A 7,915-nucleotide genomic window follows, 5' to 3' on the forward strand; every position below is an offset into this window, starting at 1 on the left:
AAAATTAGGCCTTAGACATCAATCCATTACCTAGCCTACCAGTGCCAACCTTTCCTCTCTAAGTGGACATATTATTTGGAAACAAGGGATCAGTGAATTTCATTTGGTAGCTCCTTACCCCACAATAAAGGTAAATGACAGATATCAGGATAGGCTGGATGTAGTTTATATCATAGGTTTCAGAAGTTGAAGATCTTTTGCTCTCTGTTGAGATTCAATGTGCACAGATATACTTGAAGAGCCCTTTCTGGTTCCTGACTATAATTCTGTCATTTATCCTTCTTTACCCCCAATACCTCCTCCTAATTATCAAAATTCTCCCCCTAATAAACCAAATTCATTTACTACATTCCACTGATTTTTGCTTTGGAGTTTTATGTGTGTTTTGGATGCTTAAATCTATTGCATGATAACAATGGGAAGGGACATCGTATCTTTATTTTGGTCCAGTATTCTGAAAAATATGTCATTTGTCAGTGTAAATCTTATTTTGAGGGCTTTTATGAACATCTTAATTCTTTTCTGATTATAAACCTAACACATATCTTATAAAAAAGCATAAAGAATAAATAAAATAATCCATATCCCATATTCTTTTTTTTTAATTATTCATGAGAGGCACAGAATGAGAGAGAGAGAGAGAGGAACAGATACAGGCTGAGGGAGAAGCAGGCTCCATGCAGGGAGCCTGACGTGGGACTCCATCCCAGGTCTCCAGGATCACAACCTGGGCTGAAGGCAGTTCTAAACCTCTGAGCCACCCAGGCTGCCTCATATCCCATATTCTAATGATAACATTTGGCATAATCCCTCTCAGGAAAGTAAAAATTATTTAAAAATACTATTTTAAATAGCCTTATGACACTATTATTTGAGTATAATTATCTAACCATCCTTGCAGTTTTTTGATATTTAAATTGTTTCTGATATCTCACTATCATAAACAGTGTTGAGTGAACATCTCTTTCCAAACCCATGACTATCTTCTTAGGATAATAGCTTAGAAGTTAAACCACCAAGTTCATAGGTAACTGGCTGATATGGTTTTAGATGCCCAGATCTGCTGTCTGTAAGGTGGAGAACTAAGAAATGGTGTAACTCAGGCTATGTGTAAGGGCAACGAGAATCAGAAGACTGCTAGTCTAAGTCTCTGAATCCAAAAGCCCAAGAACCAGGAGCACTGATGAATCAGTGCAGAAGAAGATCAATGTCTCAGCTCAAGGAGAAAACATGAATTTGTCCTTTTTCCATGTTTTTGTTCTATTCAGACCCTCAATAGTTTGAATTATGCCCACCTGCATTGGTAAGAGCCATCTGCCTTACTCGGTTTAATGATTCAAATGCTGATTTCTTTCATAACTACCCTCAGAGACACCCTTAGAAATAATGTTTTTACCAGCTAACTGGACATCCCTTAGCCCAGTCAAGTTGACTTGTAAAATTATGGAGATGCCTAATATCTTTATCATCTATATCTATACACTATCTGTCTGCCCATCTACCTATCCATCTACCTATCTAGACACACACACACACACACACACACACACACACACACACACATGCCCTTGATGACATATGCCTACAGATCTCATTAGTCTCCTCTTGCTAGAAGACTTTCTCTCCTTTTTAAATTTCATTTATTTAAAAAAAATATTTTTATTAATTTATTTGAAAGAGGGAGGGAGCATGAGTGGTGAGAAGGGGCAGAGAAAGAGGAAAAAGCAGACTTCCTGCTGAGCAGGGACATAAGAGCTCAATCCCCGAACCCTGAGATCATGACCTTAGATGAAGGTAAGCACTTAGCCAACTGAGCCACCCAGGTGCCCCAGAAGAATTTCTTTCTTTTCCTTGACTGTGCCATGCTCTCTTGTGTTTCTGGAGTGTCACACACTTTATTTCTTATGCCTATACTGTTCATCCTACCTTTCTTTAATTGTGTACCTTTTGTGTCTTGACTTGCCGCACATATCTTTTTCTCCTTGAATACTTCTTTTATTGCTGACATCTGGGATAGGTATCATTCCTAGGTACTCCCAGGGAAATGTTTCTGGAAGCATCAGGTATATTATCATGATGTACAGTAATTCTTGTTTGCATATTTGATGCCAGCAGGCTGAGTTCTATACATATATGAATATACACAAGCATTTATATGAATGTTTATTGAATGAATATGTGGGTGAACATGAGAAATGGGAAGATTCTATCTAGCATCTACATAGAACTTTGATATTAAAAAGAAGACTATGAAAGGCAAAAAAAATAAAAGCAAGAACATGAAAGGAAACATTTAACAACAGAAGGTAAAGTTTCCAATCACTGCTTCTACTTGAAGTGAGAAAGACATGGAATAATTTATATTCCCTTTGATCTTTGATAAATTGGTTCTTTTCCCTGAATGTTAATTCATAAAATAGAAATATTTAATCATAAAAATTATTCATTTTTAGTCTGACTCATGATTTTTATTTTTTTTTTGCATTCATTCAATAACTACTTATTGGTGCCTACCTTATTCCAGGAGCCATTCTAGCAATTGGGCCACTTTCAGGAAGAAGTAAAGAAATCCATAACATGTTGAAAAAAACGAGTAGTGCAACCAGGATTGACATATTTTCTCTTAAGAAAAATGAGTAGTGGGGCAGCCCTGGTGGCTCAGCGGTTTAGCACTGCCTTCAGCCCAGGGTGGGATCCTGGAGACCTGGGATCGAGTCCCGCATCGGGCTCCCTGCATGGGGCCTGCTTCTCCCTCTGCCTGTGACTCTGCCTATCTCTCTCTGTGTGTCTCTCATGAATGAATAAATAAAATCTTAAAAAAAAAGAAAAATGAATAGTGGAAATAGGATTGAAATATTTTGTTTTCCTTTTTAAAACAAAATTAACAGATTAGTTTCAGATATACAAAATAATGATTCAATATTTGTATACATTGTGAAGTGCTCATCTGAACAAGTCTAGTTATTATTTGTCCTCAGAGAAGTTACAAAAAATTTTTTTTCTGGTGATAAGAACTTTAAAGATCTACTTTCTTAGCAAATTTCAAATATGCAAAGCAATATTATGAACTGTAACTATCATACTGACTTATTCCCATGACTTATTATTTTATAACTGGAATCTTGTACCTCTTGGTCTCCTTCATCCATTTTGCCCATCGCCCCAAATCACCTCCCCTTTGGCAACCACCTGTTTTCTTTGTGTATTAGTTTTGTTTGTTCATTTGATTTGTTTTTTAGATTCTACATATAAATGAAATTATACAGTATTTGTTTATCTCTGATTAATTTAGCATAATACCCTCAAAGTCTATTCATGTTGTCACAAATGGCAAAATTTCATTCTTTTTTAATGATTGAATAGTATTCCATTGTGTATATGTATGTGTGTGTGTATATATATGTGTGTGTGTGTGTATGTGTGTTTCTATATCTTGGCTATTGTAAGTAATGCTGCACAGAACACAAGGATATATGTATCTTTTTAAATTAGTATTTTCATTTTCTTAGGATAAATACCCAGAAGTATAATTGCTGAATTTTATGGTATTGGTATTTTTAACTTTTTTTTTTTGTTTGTTTTTGTTTTTGTTTTTGTTTTTGGTATTTTTAACTTTTTGAGGAAGTTCCATTACTGTTTTTCCACAGTGGCTGCACCAGTTTACATTCCCACCAATAGTGCAGGAGGGTTCCCTTTTCTCCACATCCTTGCGAACACTTGTTCTTTCCTGTCTTTTTTTTAATATTAAATTTATTTTTTATTGATGTTCAATTTACCAACATACAGAATAACACCCAGTGCTCATCCCGTCAAGTGCCCCTCTCAGTGCCCATCACCCATTCACCCCCACCCCCCGCCCTCCTCCCCTTCCAATAGGATCCAACAGTACAATAAGAAAATTATTCACCATGACCAAGTAGGATTTATCCCTGGGACACAAGGCTGGTTCAACACTCGTAAAACAGTCAATGTGATTCATCATATCAGCAAGAGAAAAACCAAGAACATATGATCCTCTCATTAGATGCAGAGAAAGCATTTGACAAAATACAGCATCCATTCCTGATCAAAACTCTTAAGAGTGTAGGGATAGAGGGAACATTCCTCAACATCTTAAAAGCCATCTACAAAAAGCCCACAGCAAATATCATTCTCAATGGGGAAGCACTGGGAGCCTTTCCCCTAAGATCAGGAACAAGACAGGGATGTCCACTCTCACCACTGCTATTCAACATAGTACTGGAAGTCCTAGCCTCAGCAATCAGGCAACAAAAAGACATTAAAGGCATTCAAATTGGCAAAGAAGAAGTCAAACTCTCCCTCTTCGCCGATGACATGATACTCTACATAGAAAACCCAAAAGCCTCCACCCCAAGATTGCTAGAACTCATACAGCAATTTGGTAGCATGGCAGGATACAAAATCAATGCCCAGAAATCAGTGGCATTTCTATACACTAACAATGAGACTGAAGAAAGAGAAATTAAGGAGTCCATCCCATTTACAATTACACCCAAAAGCATAAGATACCTAGGAATAAACCTAACCAAAGAAGTAAAGGATCTATACCCTAAAAACTATAGAACACTTCTGAGAGAAATTGAGGAAGACACAAAGAGATGGAAAAATATTCCATGCTCATGGATTAGCAGAATTAATATTGTGAAAATGTCAATGTTACCCAGGGCAATTTACACGTTTAATGCAATCCCTATCAAAATACCATGGACTTTCTTAAGAGAGTTGGAACAAATTATTTTAAGATTTGTGTGGAATCAGAAAAGACCCCGAATAGCCAGGGGAATTTTAAAAAAGAAAACCATATCTGGGGGCATCACAATGCCAGATTTCAGGTTGTACTACAAAGCTGTGGTCATCAAGACAGTGTGGTACTGGCACAAAAACAGACCCATAGATCAATGGAACAGAATAGAGAACCCAGAAGCGGACCCTGAACTTTATGGTCAACTAATATTTGATAAAGGAGGAAAGACTATCCATTGGAAGAAAGACAGTCTCTTCAATGAATGGTGCTGGGAAAATTGGACATCCACATGCAGAAGAATGAAACTAGACCACTCTCTTGCACCATACACAAAGATAAACTCAAAATGGATGAAAGATCTAAATGTGAGACAAGAATCCATCAAAATCCTAGAGGAGAACACAGGCAACACCCTTTTTGAACTTGGCCACAGTAACTTCTTGCAAGATACATTCACGAAGGCAAAAGAAACAAAAGCAAAAATGAACTATTGGGACTTCATCAAGATAAGAAGCTTCTGCACAGCAAAGGATACAGTCAACAAAACTAAAAGACAACCTACAGAATGGGAGAAGATATTTGCAAATGACCTATCAGATAAAGGGCTAGTTTCCAAGATCTATAAAGAACTTCTTAAACTCAACAGCAAAGAAACAAACAATCCAATCATGAAATGGGCAAAAGACATGAAGAGAAATCTCACAGAGGAAGACATAGACATGGCCAACATGCATATGAGAAAATGCTCTACATCACTTGCCATTAGGGAAATACAAATCAAAACCACAATGAGGTACCACCTCACACCAGTGAGAATGGGGAACATTAACAAGGCAGGAAACCACAAATGTTGGAGAGGATGCGGAGAAAAGGGAACCCTCTTACACTGTTGGTGGGAATGTGAACTTGTGCAGCCACTCTGGAAAACTGTGTGGAGGTTCCTCAAAGAGTTAAAAATAGACCTGCCCTACGACCCAGCAATTGCACTGTTGGGGATTTACCCCAAAGATACAGATGCAATGAAACACCGGGACACCTGCACCCCGATGTTTATAGCAGCAATGTCCACAATAGCCAAACTGTGGAAGGAGTCTCAGTGTCCATCGCAAGATGAATGGATAAAGAAGATGTGGTTTATGTATACAATGGAATATTACTCAGCCATTAGAAACGACAAATACCCCCCATTTGCTTCAACGTGGATGGAACTGGAGGGTATTATGCTGAGTGAAGTAAGTCAGTCGGAGAAGGACAAACATTATATGTTCTCATTCATTTGGGGAATATAAATAACCCTGTGTTTTTAATAATAGTTTTTCTGACAGTTGTGAGATATCTTGTTGTGATTTTGATCATGATTTTTCATTTCTCCTTTGATTAGTGATGTTGAGCATCTTTTCATGTTTCTATTGGCCATCTGTATGTCTTCTTTGGAAAATATCCATTCAGATCTGGCCATTTAAAGTCAGATTATAAAAAAATAAAAATAAAATAAAAGTCAGATTATTTGTTTTTTATCTTAAATTGTGTAAGCTATTTATATATTTAGATATTAATCCCTTATTGTATCTGTGATTTGCAAATAATCTCCCATTTACTAGGATGCCTTTTTATTTTGTTGATAGTTTAGTTTCCCTCATTGCACAGAAGCTTTTTAGTTTGATGTAGTCTCATTTGTTTAGTGTTACTTTTTTTTTTACCATTTCCTTTGGAGTCGGATCCAAAAAAATATCACCAAGAGTAATGTCAAGGAGTTCTTTTAGGAGTTTTATGATTTTGGGTCTTACATTCAGGTCTTTAATCTATTTTGAGTTAATTTTTGTGTATGGTGAAAGGCAATATTCCAGTTTCATTCTTTTGCATGTGGCTGCCCAGCTTTCCCATCATCTTCTATTGAAAAGATTATCCTTTTTCATTGTATATTCTTGCCTCCTTTGTCATAAATGAATCAGCCATATATTCATGGATTTATTTCTGGGGTCTCTATTCTGTTGTATTGATCTATATGTGTGTTTTTATGCCAATATCATCCTGTTTTGATTACTATGGCTTTGTCATGTAGTTTGAATCTGGGAGTGCGGTGCTTCCAGCTTTGTTCTTCTTTCTCAAGATTGCTTTGGCTATTCAGGTCTTTTGTGGTTCTAGAATTTTAGAATTGTATGATATATTCATGAGAAAGATGCCTTAATTTTGATAGAGATTGCATTGAATTTGTACGTTACCTTGGATAATATGAACATTTTAACTACATTGATTCTTGCAGTTCATGAGCATGGAATAAATACCTTTTCATTTATTTGTTTCTCCTTCAATTTCTTTCATCAGTGTCTTACAGTTTTCAATGTAGATGTCTTTCATCTGCTTGGTTAAATTTTATCCTAGGTATTTTATTCTTTTGGATGCAATTGTAATTGGGATTGTTTTTTTAATTCCTCTTTCTGAGAGTTTGTATATAAAAACACAACAGATTTTTGTATATTGATTTTATACTCTGCATCATTACCAAATTTGTTTATTAGTTCTAACAGTTTTTTTTTTGTGGAGTCTTCAGGGCTTCCTATATCCAAAATCATAAATACAAATAGACAGTTCCACTTCTTTCTTTCCAATCTGAATGTCTTTTATTTCTTTTTCCTTGCTCTTGATAGGATTTTCAATACTGTGTTGAATTAAAGTCATGAGAGTGGGCATCCTTGTCTTGTTGCTGGTCTTAAAGGACGAGCTTTCAGCTTTATACTAGCTGTAGCCTTCTCATATATGGCCTTTCTTATACATACCTTGTTGAGAGTTTTTATCATAAATGGATGTTGAACTTTGTCAGTTGGTTTTCTGCATCTGTTGAGGTGATCATATGATTTTTGTCCTCCATTTCGTTTGTGTGGTATAGCACATTAACAGATTTGTGGATGTTGAACCATCTTACATCTCTGGAATAGATACCACTTAATCATGATGTATGATACTTTTAATGTATTGTTGAATTCAGTTTGTTAATAATTTGTTGATGATTTTTGCATCCATGTTCATCAGGGATATTGGTCTGTAATTTTTTTTGTTCTTGTTGTGTCCTTGTCTGGTTTTGGTAGTAGAGTAATGTTGGCCTCATAAAAGGAGTTCGGAAGCATTCTCTCCTCTTCTGTTTTTTATAGG

This window comes from Canis lupus, chromosome 20, assembly GCF_003254725.2.
Source record: "Canis lupus dingo isolate Sandy chromosome 20, ASM325472v2, whole genome shotgun sequence".
Lineage (NCBI taxonomy): Eukaryota > Metazoa > Chordata > Mammalia > Carnivora > Canidae > Canis > Canis lupus.